The sequence below is a fragment of the Toxorhynchites rutilus genome, chromosome 3, assembly GCF_029784135.1.
Source record: "Toxorhynchites rutilus septentrionalis strain SRP chromosome 3, ASM2978413v1, whole genome shotgun sequence".
NCBI lineage: Eukaryota > Metazoa > Arthropoda > Insecta > Diptera > Culicidae > Toxorhynchites > Toxorhynchites rutilus.
This window is the reverse complement of record NC_073746.1, coordinates 57510161-57525167: the sequence shown is the minus strand read 5'-3', so window position 1 is coordinate 57525167 and position 15007 is coordinate 57510161. Positions and strand designations below refer to the sequence as shown.

The window sequence follows — 15007 nt, the reverse complement described above, 5'->3', positions numbered from 1 at the left end:
CTCTCCTCCAATTTGATATGCTACTGTTGCCTGATGATGGCAGGTGAATAGTGATAACAGTGTGTTCGGCGGTTGCGTCCCGCTCGAGCGTAGACACCGGGGCACGACTCAACGCAAGTATTTCAACAGAAGCAGCAACATCATTATTAACATCGCCATCACCATCATCATCATCATCATCATCAATGTCATCCTAGGCGGTATTTTCCGTTCAGAAGCAATCCAACAGTCATCATCAGTGGGCAATTGATTCGGCTATTCAGATGGGAGTGGGGTGGTAATTCTCGAATTCGACTCATTCTTGGCCCGAGGAAGGGGTGAAACTAAGTTCGTATTTCATATCTGCGCGAATAGCTGGAATTTCGATTCCAACTTTCATAGTTAGAAAATGTGTTCTACAACTGGCAGGAATTGGTTGTATTTTATTTTCAGCGTGAACGTGAATGAATGCCAATCCAGACAAAGATCGCAGGTGAGAAATCTCAGGAATGGCAGCTGGATACAAACGCAATTTGATTTAGATTTCATCTGCACAAAAGTTCATTCATTCTGATATTATTAATGACCCAATTAGCGATCCTTGATTGTGTTGCTTCACGGGGGAATCTGATTCAATTACTACTCTGTTGAAATGCTTGTATTTATACACAGCACTTTCTCGAGATAATTTGTCGTGTTTATGGAACACTGCATAACTATAATATAGGTGTTTTCAAATCATGTTCACACCTTATTCCATAACAATTGCAATTATACAGGAATAGGCGTCATCTTAAAACAGCTAGTTTCGATGGAAATCAAAATCGTTTTCCATTTCTATTGAAACCCAATTCGCTAAATCCGACACAATCGATGGTTTTGCATCAAATGACAATTCTGACTGAAGACAATTAACTGACAATGTCAGACTTGCAGATTTCAGGATGGCCGCTATCAACCATAAAAATCATATTGTCCCTATTGACAAGCACTGCAATTTAATGAACTGACAGCTTCTATTGACAGCAAATAGAATTGGATTTTTTTCGACATAGAATTAGTCTTCTAAAAAATTTACATACGAGAGAACTTAGAACAACGTGGATTCATCCCTGTGCGGAGACCAATTAAACAGCACTGAGTCAATTGTCACCGTCGACCACGGCGACAGTTTACTGGAATGGGTTGTAATCGGCACAAACATTTTTCCGAACCTAACGGAAGACATGAAAATAGTGATACAACGGAAGGAAGAAGACAGTAGTGGCAGTTCAATGAATTGTGGCCACGGCAGCAGTAATCAACCGCTCAATGTAATAGCAAACGGTAATCCCCGAGACGGTGAGATAAGAGACAAAGGTAGGATGCGTACTATTGGGAAGACATTGTTTTGGAAAACAAAACATTTTTTTCACGATGCAGGACTCAGCCCGGTTTGTCAGTTGATTGGTACTTATAACTGAACGATACCAATAAACGACTGATAGACATCCTAACGGTTGTGACGGTTTAGTCAACGTGAGAACGATGACGATAAGCAGTGACAAACATGAACTTACGTCAATCACATGAAAGTGGATAATGTTTGGGAGAAGGCAGATTTCCTATTATTGTTATTTCAATTTAGTTAGAGTTACAGTGAGAATGTCTCTAAAATCGAGGAGACTTTCGTTGTGCTAGCCATGGGAAAATCCATCGTAATCTTAAAACTTGTGAATCATTCAGTCGACGGTTTGAAATATTACGACGCAATTTGATGCATCTTGTTTAGTGCAATGCCGTTTTGGTTCGTATGAAGTTCCGTTTAATTCGTCAAATTATTCAATTTTTAGAAATATTTGCAGATACTGAGCTAGATCACTGTGATCACTTACAACTATTCTGCATATGAATGATGTCTTGGTAGAATGATACATATTGGACATTATTGGCCAGATAAAGTGCATTTCAAAGATCCATTTATTTGTTTATTGATTAATTTATATATTACTGTGACCACACTTTCCGGTTTTCCGGATAGAAGAACAAACATAAATTTTAACCGTGAGGGATTGTCCGATCAAATATGAACTTTACAAAAATGATTCCAAGCAATTTTAAATTTTTGATATTGCGGCCAGCTTTTCAAAATTTTGCTTGATATTGGCTGATTTTATGAAAATTTGGTACTTACATTTAAACATTCCATCGACGTCTTTGGAAACAATTAACGAACTTTGGAAATTTAGTACAGTCAAAGCTCTCTATAACGACAATATTTATAGCGGCAAATCTCTCTATAACGACATTTCCGAAGGACCCTTCAAAATCGCAAATAAATTCTTTTCTCTATTGCGACATTTCTCTATAACGACCTGTTATGTTTTACTAAACATAACATTCTCTATTGCGACGATTCTCAATTTCATAGTGTTTGTGTGAATGTCAGTGCTAACGAACGTAAATAGTCTATGTTGTGCATTATAAGATTTAATCAACTTTGAACATCTGTTTTCGTCTAGCTGATTTAAATTTTCGGATACTTACAAAAACAGAAATTTAAACCATAACATATAGGAAAAGCTTATTGAAACAAATTAATCGAAGAATTGTTGTACAAAAATCCCGCCCTAGAATGAAATTTCATTAAATTGGCAATAAATTTGAAAATGAATGTATTGTTTGCGCAATTATTATATGGATAATGCTTTTGATATCAAATTGAGGCAATAGCTTTAAGTATCGTTTGTTTCACTTCAAAATAATTTGATCATAATTCAAAGATTCGAAAAGGGTACTAAAAAGACAACATTGTGTAATGAATTCAATGTGCCGCACAATGCACAATTCATTCATCATAAAAAAAAAATGGACTAGAGTCGTGAAAAGGGTAAGAATATTGGCTTCAATGATGTTCAATTGGTATATTTTGTTTGGTTTTGATGTTCAATTTGTAAGACGAATAAAATGAATCATCAAAGAAAGCAGAAGCTTTCCAGATTATCTATGCTGGTTTATTTACAAAAAATCTCAATTAACAATTTACTTTTTTTTCTATCCAGAGAAAATTTTGTATCGGATGAATGAACTGACTTTTACATTCATTGTTTAATGTTTTTTGTTTCAATATGGTTAGACATCAATTGCTTTTGTTTCTAATATAATGTAATTGTTTTGCGTGAGCTTGAACGTTTCTCTACTTATAGCGACATCTAAGCTCTCTATAACGACAATCTTTTATAGCGACAATTATCTATAACGACGATCCCTTGGGATGATTTTGTCGAAATGTCAAATAATGTGGTGAAAGAGCGAAGTGTTTTGCCAATTAGCATAATTCATCAAATATTCAATGATGTTGGTGATGGACTCACCTTTCAGTCCCGCACATATGAGAACTAAAACTCCCAACAATCAATTTCTCATTCCGTCAGCAAAACAACATGAGTGTCGTCATAAGAATTTCGGTGTTTACCCATCTTTTATTTGCAGTAAGCAGCTTAATCGATCTCGTGTCCACAATTGTCATTCACGTCAGTAACTTCAACAGTCGAGAAATAACATTATTTACATGAGAGTAACTTCCAAATTAGTTTTACATCTATTATGTAACAGTGGAGACAAATATGGCGATGTAGCAGTAACAAACAGTCAGTTCTGGTAATGAACTGATCATTTGGATATGTGATTAATTGTTAATTTCATGAGTGCTGTAATTGATTCTGTAAGTGGTTCATCCACAACTGTCTAACAAAGGCATGATATCATACTGAAAGTCAATCGTCATTTAGTTCAGAAATTAACATCTGTATCAACCAATGAAATTCTTCCATTGACAATGGGAAGGAGGTTTTTCGATGTTTTTCTCTTTAAATTGATGATCGGAAAATAACCCAAAGGTAAATTGATATTCATCAGAGATCGAAATTCTCGCTCGGCTGCGCGATAAATATTCATTCAATCAATCTAGTTTTCGATGAACCGTGTATTGTTGATATTTTCGTCTCTTCCTTTTCTCCGAAAATTATTTTTCAAAGAGAAAGAGAAAGAGAAATCTCTACCTCGGAAGTTTAACGAGAATGCTTTTTCGTCTCTCATTTGGTAATGAAAATCTGGAGCGAAAAATCAAAGCTAACTTTACCAACATTAGTCTGTTAGAGCAGCGTCCAAACGATCTGCATTTGGACAGCGTGTGAATTGTACAAATATTAATCCATCTCATGTTCACTTCACGATGAAACCCAATATTGCCGCATGTTTTCAGCTGTGCTGAAGAAGTGAAAACCCATTATCGGCATCGAGGAGTCATTGAAAACGAAACCATTTTTCGGCAATCATAACTCACCGAAAAATAAAAATCGGCTTTGCGTTTCTCGCGAGAATCGAAGTGAGCGTATAATATTCTCTCGCCTTCTATATTTTCAGCTATGTTTCTCTGTGGGTGAAAATGGATGTTTTTCGTCTCAAATCGGCGAGCATTTCGATCGTTCATACAGTTATGGAAAAAATTGACAAATATTTTAATTTGGAATTGATTCGAACATTCGGTTTTTTTAACAGATATCTCGAATACTCAATTATCCCATAACCTGTGTGTGTTTGAAGCATCATAATTGTCGATCAACAACCGATTCCAACTTAGCTTATTCCTTTCAATTCCTTTCAACCTTTCAATGATTGTAATCCGCCGGCTATCAAAGTTTGTGACAAAATCGATCGAAATCTAGAGGCGAATGAACTGAAAAGTTTAAACCCTCTTAAAGCCAAAAAGAAGAAGAAGATCGATCGAAACTACACCATTATTGACGTCGTTATTGCAGTAAAATATTGAACAGACGGTCGTAAAATTGACAAGTGTCCACATTGGAACTAGATGATTCGTGAAGCTCGAGAAATGTATCAATCGGTGCCAGATGTGCACCGAAGACATTTATGTATGCACAGAAGTAGGGATATCATCTACTCGGAGCTAAAATTCAAGATACCTTTCACAGGTACGATTATGACCAAACCATTATGTTTCATTGAATTATAATTGAATAAAAACACGTTTGTAGCAATAGAGTCGGAGTACAATCCATTCATTTGAAGCTGTTATGATGTATCACGGTATGAAACTCAAGAACTCCTTCTGCAACTCAAATCTCCTGAGCGACAGGATTTGATTTTTATACCCCATAATTCAGTATGAATTTGGAAGTGAATGTTGATTGATTATTATTGTAATATTTCGGTGTTTGGATATGCTTTTCCAAATTTGATTTATCTATAATGTTTGATTATTGATTTCAAACTTTTATCTCAACAAAATGACTAAACACATATACCGTATCATCAACACGTATAAATAACATATGAAGCGCCTAGCCTCATAATCATTACGCCTTTCAATCAAACATTCCGGTGCAATTCAACAGCATAATGACACTTCCGTTTAGACAATTACTCAACCTTGAAATACCGAGACAGAACACAAAAACAACACCGTGGCCAGTGAAACGTAAATCCTGAATAAAAACAAATTGAAAAACTCGTGTAAGATGCAACTGTTACTATTTACACGCTTTCAGAATTGTAGGTTTTAATCAAAAACAAAATACACTGAAAAAAAATAATTCATCAACAAAACTAAAGGGCCTGGCTGGGTAAGGAAGTGAAAAGTAGCCCCAAAACAAATCACCAGCTTTATGGAAAATATTCTACAGGGTACCAAAAATGAAATTTTAACTATTTTTTTGAATCCCTATGTGGTTTAATTTGCCACACGCTTCAAGATATTTTTTTTAAATATTGAAAGTGCATCTCACCATGGTGTATCGAGCAAAATTTTAAAAATTTTTAAAAAATTCATCAAAAATTGATGTACAAGTCGGTCTCTATTTTATACAGTTTAAAAATAACCCTTTTTAAAAATTTTAAATATGCCTTATTTCAAGAAAAAAATATAATATTTCAACGTTAAGGTGAAAATTAATTGGCTATTATAAGTACAGTAGAGTTAACATTGATAATTTCGATTGAATTCTCACCACGAATTGTTTCTAATGATATTGCAGCGAAATTAAGAAAGATAGAAGTTGGGTGTCAAAGAACAAATTGTAGAGCGATTAGAGAGCATCAATTTGGTTGATAGAAACAATAAAGTTCATTATGCATTTTTTTTTTTAAATTAATAACAACAACTTAAAAACCACTAATTTCCAAGTTCATCACTTCCAAAATGTTATTTAAATCCATTAATTTAGATGTATCACAACTATATCCCCGTGGTTGTATGGTTAGCGTAACAGCCTCACAATCCGATCGGCCTGGGTTCAATCCCAGCTGGCGTCGTTGGGATTTTCTGAGGCGAAAAATCTCTGGTTACGTCTTCCTTCGGAGCGGAAGTAAAAGAAGTTGGCCCGGCTCATGAGTTGTTGAGTCTGATAGGTAGGAACAGGTGGAGTCGCCTCCCTGATGTCGGTGATTGGCACTAAAGTGGCGGAAATAGGCCGACGAAAAATAAGCGAAGATAAAAAAAAAAAAACTATATCCTGTACTATTTTTTCCATCTTTCAACTGGAAGCAACAGAATCGTCCTACGTAGCTTACTTGTTGAAGTAGAGCCAGTTAAAGGCAAACAGAGCCCGAAACAGAGAAAAAGTTCAATAACTCTGTCATTGTTGAATTGCGAACATATGCGTAAAAGGGTTTCTTCATCAAATATGATCCTTTATCACCTTTATCAAATTGAATTCTTCTTTTATATTCAAAAAAAACAAAGATATATGTATATAAAACAATAAAAAAAATTTTTACTCAATTATATACAGGATTCGATCATATACAGTGGAAGGAATTTGGAGAATGTACATAATCGAGTCCGCCCTGAAATAAAAAAAATCTTGCAAAATGAAAAATATTTTTTTGGGGATTTAGTATTGCTTTAATTCTAACGTTCCTAGAGGAACTTCGCCGTCTCAACGTAGTATTACTTGCGTCATTTTTATTAGTACTTAGTTGAGATTTCTATGCCAAATAACACACCTTGAATGCATTCTGAATGGCAAGCTCTAGAATACGCGTGATCACAGTGCAAGTCGGAGGAAATTTCTTTGACGAAAAATTCCCCCGACCAGAACGGGAATCGAACCCGAACACCCGGCATGTTAGTTATGACGCTAACCACTCGGCCACGGGAGCACGGGAGCACGGGAGCACAATAATTTTCGTACCACACAGTTCTCGAATTTTCCTGAAAAAAAATCACAAATATAAAATAAAACACATACGAGTATAAATTAAACCAGTACAGGTCTCAAAAATCTAAAAATAGATCAAAAATTAAAAATATATATTTTTTGTACCGCGCAACACTGTTAAAATTCTGAAAAAATCACACATATCTAGAAAAGGCGTAGGAACACACTTGAATAAGAATTAAAGCAGTACTGAATCTCTAAATCCCCCCAAAAAATGTAATATTTCAAGATTTTTTAGTACCATCAATGGGGGTGAGAATGGGTCATAGGGGTGAGATTGGGCCAAAAACGGAAAGTTACGAAAGTTGCGAATATTTTTGAAAAATGTGAACCATTTAATAGAAGACATTTTCACTACTTCCAATGCATAATACTTAACTGTAGTGCAAATAGTTATTGGTTAATAATACATCGAAGTTTGATGTGTAAAAAGCCTTCAAATAACTCCCTAGAAAATTTTCATCGATGGCAGAATCAAGAAAAATCTTCAAATACAATCATTACCATCGAACTTCTAGTTGAATTGACACTATTTCCGTACCCATATAGCCCTTGAAGTGCTAGCGGACGACTAAATGTAAATATACTATTTCCGTAACTAAAATAATCATTCAAGACATTTACATGTTGTCAAATTATTTTGAACTAATAGTGAATTTTTTTTCTGAATATAATTCTCAAGAGAAAAAAACAATATACATTACTTTGACCCATTGTCGCCCCTTCTAAGGGGTGAGATTGGGTCAACTTTCATTTAATCGTTCAGTTCAGTGAAAATTAATACTTTTCTAAAGTTTTCTGAAAAGAGGTAAGATCATTATTAGAGAACATATCTACATAATCAGAAGTGCGTCCCACTCTTATTTACGACAGTTTTTCAACAAAAAACTCTAAAACTCCCTTCTTTGATCCATTCTAACCTCCATCGACGGTACATTAATTGTTGATGAAAAAAAAAATGATAATATTTCTCAATACAGCATAATAAGGTGCACTTTCTTATTTTTTTTGAATTTTTTATCTCGAAGCTATTGAGAATGACGTTCTACAAATTGAAAGGTACGTTTTTCACCATACATCCTATGGTGAACCACATAGGGATTCAAAAAAATAGTCAAAATCTCTTATTATTAATATTTTCCACAGAGATGATTTAGTTTGGGGGCACTATTTACATCCTTACCCAGCTAAGCCATGAAAATCAGGATTGAAAATTTAATTATTGTGGTTTGAGCTGTCCGATCCAGACCACTCTCCAATATTTTAAATGTTTTGAATGTGTTTGATTTTTTTTTTATTTTTGAACGTTGAGCAGGCTTAGCAATAACCAAAAAGTAGCAGCGTTATCGAGGATAGACTGAAATGAAATGAGGCTAGCGAAATCATGATGTCGGCAGATGTAGAATAATTTGAGTGGAAAATAATTTATTTTTATTGACGAGTGCTACTTTTCATTAAGCGGTCCACAAATGCCGAGTGACGATGTTCATTACAAAAACAATATTATACATTGTATAGATTTGAACAAAAAATTTGGTCAAAAGCTATGCTCTACATAGCAGTTTCTGTTCGGAGTACAGGTCGTACTCGATTATCCGGAAATTTAGACTCGATTATCCGGAGTATTTTATTTTTTATTTCCGTAAATTTTCAATAACTTGTGTTATAATTCCATATTGAATATCTGATATTGGTATCAAATGAAAGGACTTGACTAGTAGAATGCAGTTAATTATGAAAAATGCAAATCCAAAATGGCGGATTACATATTTTCTCAGAACCCCATCAATATTGGTATCAAATGAAAGGGCTTGACTAGTAGAACACAGTTATTTATGAAAAATGCAAATCCAAAATGGCCGCCACCACAGGATGGCGCCATATATATCTTTTCACAACCCCATCAATGTAGGTATCAAATGAAAAGGCTTGACTTGTAGAATACAGTTTTTTATGAAAAATGCAAATATAAGATGACGCCTTATTTTTTTCAAAACCCATCAATATGGGTATCAAATGAAAGTGCTCGACTGGAAGAACACAGTAGATCATGAAAAATCCAAATCCAAGATGACCGCAATGCCCAAATGAACAATTAGTTTTTAATGGTTCCATTCAGCTTGCCCTGTTTGTAAGTATGTTTGAGTGTTTGTAGGGTTGTCCCACATTAATAGAAAATTGACCCCGTTTCTGTTGACTGATTGATCTGAAATTTGGGTGGCGGCCGCCATCTTGGATTGACATTTTTCATAAATAACTGTGTTCTACTAGCCAAGCCCTTTCATTTGATACCCGTATTGAAGCGGTTCTGAGAAAATGTGTGAAAATCCGCCATTTTGTAGCGGTCGCCATCTTGAATTTACATCTATTATGTTCGGACAAAGTCTATTTTCATCATGTTACGATGCCGACCGATAAATTATTTTTTTCTCGAAGAAATCAAGGCATTAGTGTAAAAAAATGTTTGAATGTTGACACTGATGGCTTTCTATATATATATATATATATATATATATATATATATATATATATATATATATATATATATATATATTTTTTTTTTTTTTTTTTTATTAAATCGTTTATTTTTACAGGCTCAGTTACATAAGTTTAAAGGAGCCAAACTCTTAACTATTTTTTACTAGCATATATTAACATGTTTCCTTAATTCTATGGTTAATAAAATAGGAAACCGATTACTCGCGGTCGACTCGAGTTTAGAAGGGTGACATATTTTCATTAGGAAAAGGGTGGGATGTAAGGAGATTGTAACAATGTTCACACTCATACTCACATTCTCATTCACATTCACACTTCACACTCAATTCTTAAAAACTATCATTACATCTAATATGTATTACAATTCAACTTATCCTAATGGAAGGGAACCGATAGCTCGCAAAAGACGAAAAAGAAGAGTAAAGGGTTTATGAACAATCACACACGAAGATCGATAGTTTTAAGGAAAACATATATTTGGACTATGTAATCAAGATCTAGCCGAGCCAACACATCTCTCACCGGCACATTGGCTGCCTTCCTCTGGCCCGAAGAGATTTTTCTAAATTCGAACTGGCAACAACATATCCCTCGCACGACCAAACAACGTGTTCGATGTCGTGGTAACCTTGGCCACAAACACAGATATTGCTGTCGGCAAGATTAATACGAAAGAGTAGCGCATCTAACGAACAGTGATTGGACATGAGTCTTGAGAAGGTGCGAATAAAGTCCCGACTCAAGTCCAGACTTTTGAACCATGGTTTAAGGCTAACCTTAGGGATAATCGAGTGAAACCACCGACCCAATTCATCTTCGTTCCACTTGCGTTGCCAGTTAGCGATTGTATTTTTACAGACTAAAGAACAAAATTCATTGAAGGCGATTTGACGCTGATAAATGTCGCCTTCAATCGCACCCACCTTTGCTAATGAGTCAGCCCACTCATTACCCAGAATTGAGCAATGTGAAGGGACCCCAACAAATTTCTCGTATTCTCTCAGGTACGGCGAGTGCTTTTCCGGCCTCACTGAACGGATAGCTTCGACAGAGCTAAAACTATCCGTTACAATGTAATAGTGTTCAACAGGTCGTGAGGGACGCTGTCCAGCGCCCAGTATATCGCTGCCAATTCAGCATTATATACTGAGCAAGGATACTGAAGACTGTGTGAGGTGCTAAAAAATACGTTGAACACTCCAAATCCTATGGACTCAATCATAGAGGACCCAGTAGTAAAGTACATATAATCACAATTGATACTCCCATACTTTGCATTGAAGATCGTAGGAACGATCCCCGATAGAAGATTATCTAGAATATCATGGATTTTCTCCTTCATGAACAGATCAAAATGCACAGAGGAATTGATGTAGTCAGGGAAACAAAACGGTTGGGAATATACGAAGAAGGATCAACCTGCATGAAGATGAATTCATGATATGAGCTCATAAATCCAGAATGAAAATTTAGCTCGCTCAGTTGCTCAAAATTTCCGATCACCAATGGGTTCATAACCTTACACCGGATGAGGAACCGAAGAGATAATAAATTGGAGCGATCTTTTAGTGGGAGTACGCCTGCCAAAACGCCTACCAGAATCAATACGGAGACAAAGATACTAAATTCGCTCGAGTTTAATGAGGTGTGTTTTGGCAGCTGATTGAAAACAGAAACTGCCATACTCCATCACTGAGAGAATAGTTGTTCGATACAACGTTATAAGATCTTCGGGATGGGCTCCCCACCAGGTGCCGGTAATTGTACGGAGAAAGTTTATTCTTTGTTGGCATTTTTTACTCAGATACATAATATGGGCCCCCCAAGTGCATTTGGAGTCGAACCAGACCCCAAGATACTTGAATGACATAGCATGAGTGATCGGTTTACCCAAAAGTTGAAGCTTTGGTTTTGTTGGTCTATGCTTCCTAGAAAAAACCACCATCTCTGTTTTCTCCGTGGAGAATTCCATCCCTAGCCCAATGGCCCAGGTTGAAAAATTGTTCAAAGTATCTTGTAAGAGTTCTTGCAGGTCGGATTCGTTTGATCCTACGACAGACACCATTCCATCATCTGCAAGTTGTCTTAGGCTGCAATTTTGTGTAAGACAATTGTCAATGTCGCTTACATAGAAGTTGTACAAAAGGGGGCTTAAACATGAGCCCTGAGGGAGGCCCATGTAAGAAACCCGACTTACTGCCGAATCTCCGTGAGAAAAGTTCAAATGTTTCTCACAAAGCATGTTATATAACATATTATTCAATAGAGGCGGCAGACCCCGAGAGTGTAATTTGTCTGACAAAACCTCTATTGAAACAGAATCAAAGGCCCTTTTTATGTCCAAGAATACTGAATCCCTTTCTATATTTTGAGTTTCGCTAAAATACAATTTGGGCATTTTTTTCAAAAATTATTTTTTGAAAATATTACAAATATTACAAAAAAATGGATTTTTACTTCGTAATTATTGATTTTGTATCTGGTTTTCTATAGTTTACATGGTTTTAGGAAGGCCCTGAGTTTTTTTATATTTTTTTTTTCTTGAAAGCTAGTTTTTTTACGAACATATCCAGAAATCAGAAAGATGTTTTGTCTTTTCAGAAAAAAGGGGAAAGAGTAGAGTTTTCGGACCACCCTGATGGAAATGGGTACTCTGATGAGGAAATAAAAAATATCTAATATTTTGCGATAATGAACAAAACTACCACTTCTCAACAAAATCTGAGAACCACCATGTCGTATATTGGTATGGAATGGCTTAATTACGACGCATAACATTTCTAGAAGCATCAAGAACAGTAAAGTTTTTCAAATAAACCTACTTCGGGTGTGCATCCTCTAATGACTTTGAAATAATCAGATAAGACACCATAAATATTGCATTGGAACAAGCCATCTGTAATCGTACAACTTACGACGCCTGAATATGTGATCGCTAACCGACCATTCAGCACCTCACCTAAAATATCGGAAGGCTCCTTGCGATACGTACGCACATTATGCAAATCACCTCTCCTTAACGAGGCCAATAGTAGTTTGTCTATCGCCTAATCAAAAAGTGTACAGTGTCAACGCAAAATATACACGCTGTACTTAAACGCTTTTCGATGTTTGATGTTCAGAGCAAAGCAGAATTCTTGTTGAACGTCACTGTAACGCAACGCTAAGCTTCAAGTTCAAATGTCCTGCTGAGCAGCCACACATTGCGCTGTTCATTGCACTGCAATGTCACTATTAGGGATTGTTAACCGGTTTTACCGTTACCGGTTTTACCGATAATAACGGGCCATTTTCCATTACCGAATTACCGGTAATTTTACAATCAATAACCGATAATTTCGGTAATTTTTATTTTTACACTATAAATAATATTTGCCTTTATGTCGCTTTAAAATATTACTCGGGAATCCAATAAAATCGAAAAAACACACCGATTCTAAGTCCTCTGGACTTCAGTTCAAAAATCGCTACTCGATCTGAAAACGAAACACAAGATAAGCTTCAGTGATGAAGAGCTGACAGCGATGGAGGAATTGGTTGATGCCCTCGAACCAGTTCTGGTCGCTGTTGAACCCTTAATGAAACTGATATCAGATTGCAATTTATGCTAGAGCAGCTATCGGTACAATCGAAGCAGCTGCTTGAAGTCCTGATTGGAAGGATTGCAGAAAAACGTTTCGTATATGCAGATCCTGCGAAACCTGCAGAACAGTTGAGCATCAAATTGACCGACGATTGCAACAATCCAAAGTATCAACGTCCAGTCCAAGTTCAACGTCAATAAACGGATTAATGAAAATCCTCGGACAAGAGTTATGGTATAGAGGGCATCAGAGGCAAATACATGACAATCAGGGTTGCCACATTTCATTCTGTATTTTTTTTTTGTAAAATTCTGTATACCTGTATTCTTAGGAAAAGAAATCTGTATAAAAAATCTTTATCGAAAAATTGAGGAAAAAAAATTAACATGAAGGTTTATTTTCATTTTGAATTTATTTTTATTATTTATGGGTTGTTGATGTAGTATCAATGCAACAAAATAAATCATAAAAAGGTTCTATCCTTGTAATCCTCTGAATTTTATGTTGTTTATACATGGTTCTGTTGAACTTTGCTTTAAAACTTTTCGCCAATTTCATCCTTGAAGCTCCTCCTTGAGCCGATACATACTTTTTCGCAAATAGAGTCTGTAATTGTGGGGGCAAACCGATTTCCGGTCTTTGTTTCGTTGGCATTGTAAAGCGAAAATACTCGCTCTACAGACGCTGATGAATGTTATCAAAAAGGCGCCTTTTGACATCCAACAGCTGGGACCAATTCGTTCATTACCCAAGCCTTGTCTATTACTTCAAAAAATTGAGGAATTTGGCGTATCAAATCATTAAGTTTTGGTAGTTTGACGAAAATTGGGGGGTTTATCAAGGCCGCAGTTTTGATAACCGGATCGCTGAAATCAAATTTGAAATTTCTTTGAAATCTGTTTCACGAGTTCAATATAGAAATCACAACAAATCGAATTAAAGTTCAGCTTCCTAGCTGCATCCAATACTTTTTCAGCTTCTTCACGATACCAACGTAAACATCCTCTGGCTTCTTCAGAAAGTGTTCAAAATCTTTCACATCATGTTCAGCTTTAGCGAATCGTTGCACGTAGCTCTCAAAACATAAGATACCCGATATGATAAACAATAACATATTTGTCTCATTATAAAGTTCGCAAAATTGAGAACTTTCTGATTGAAAAGTGCAATTGACTTCATTGATGAGCGATAGAACAATGTTTAGGAACAGCATAATCGATTTGGTCATATGATCGTTTAAAAGAATCGATATATGGTGGATTGATTATGGTCATACTTAACTTGGAACGAAAAGAATAGTTTAAGCTCTTCGAATCGCTCAAGATTTTGCTTAACAACTGCCTCCAACGAAAGCCATATTGTTGCGTTGTGTTCTACTTTTTTGTAAATCAAGGTATCAATGTATGCGCTGTAATAAATTCATTATTTAAAATTGAATTTAAAAAAAATCTGTAAATTCTGTATTCTTGCTGAAAATCTGTAATTCTGTATACACAGATTCTGTATCTGGAATTTGGCGCGAAATCTGTAAAATATAGAATATTCTGTATATGTGGCAACCCGGATGACAATGGTATTCGATACTCTTCGTACTATACGCCCAACATAATTGGACTCTGAACGGGTGTTTTCCTCTTTTGGAAATTTTGTTAATGAGATCCGATCTAGATTAGAAGACAACCAAATTAACATTCTCTGCGTCCTTAAGTATTACCTTAACACTAG

At 35.7% G+C, this 15007-nt stretch overlaps 1 protein-coding gene across 1 annotated transcript in view; it reads right to left on the bottom strand.

Moving 5' to 3' along the window:
* Window positions 1–15007, bottom strand: part of LOC129774829 (cyclic nucleotide-gated cation channel subunit A) — a 342729-nt gene that overhangs the window by 112025 nt on the left and 215697 nt on the right. The window lies entirely within an intron of this gene.